Source organism: Etheostoma spectabile, chromosome 16, assembly GCF_008692095.1.
Source record: "Etheostoma spectabile isolate EspeVRDwgs_2016 chromosome 16, UIUC_Espe_1.0, whole genome shotgun sequence".
Lineage (NCBI taxonomy): Eukaryota > Metazoa > Chordata > Actinopteri > Perciformes > Percidae > Etheostoma > Etheostoma spectabile.
In genome coordinates this window covers 16,160,122-16,160,740 of record NC_045748.1, presented here as the reverse complement: position 1 = coordinate 16,160,740, position 619 = coordinate 16,160,122, and the positions used below count along the sequence as shown (strand labels likewise).

The 619-nt window shown below is 29.1% G+C and overlaps 1 protein-coding gene across 1 annotated transcript in view; it reads right to left on the bottom strand.

Annotated features, from left to right (window-relative positions):
- Positions 1-619, bottom strand: part of dym (dymeclin) — a 53,129-nt gene that overhangs the window by 15,607 nt on the left and 36,903 nt on the right.

Below are 619 nucleotides of genomic sequence, written 5' to 3'. Positions count from 1 at the left end.
AATGACCAAGCGGGAGTGAGAATGGGTTGACGTGTAAAGATCAACAAGCTACTGACAGACATGTTCAAATTTGATTTATTCAATAAATTATTAGTTTTTGTCTTAAAGCCCCCCTTTTTACATAATTGCTTTTACAAGAATGCCTTAGATTATTTCTTTAAAGAATTGAGACCAAAATATGTACTGAGCGGTGCATTACAGTTAAAAAAAATATATAATTTTTTTTACATAGACCCTAATATCAATATATTTGTAATAAGCCAATATTGGCCTACATATCTAATCTATATTGGAAAAATAATCTCAATAGAAGTACTGTCCAACAGTAGCCTTAAAAAATTTCTTACTGATGCACCTTCTCCATTTTAAACCTAAAATACAAAGAAGAACTTTTTTTTGGCATACAGACTAAGTATATATATATATATATATATATAAAAATCAATAGATTGATCATCAACAGTTTTTTTTCCCCACAGAAGACATTTTGACTTGTCATTGTATGAAAAGAATGTTACTGATAACATTAATGATGGCTCTGTTTCTTTCAAGTAGGGCTGCGCAATATATTGATATTATATCGATTTCGCAATATGAGACTAGATATCGTCTTAGATTT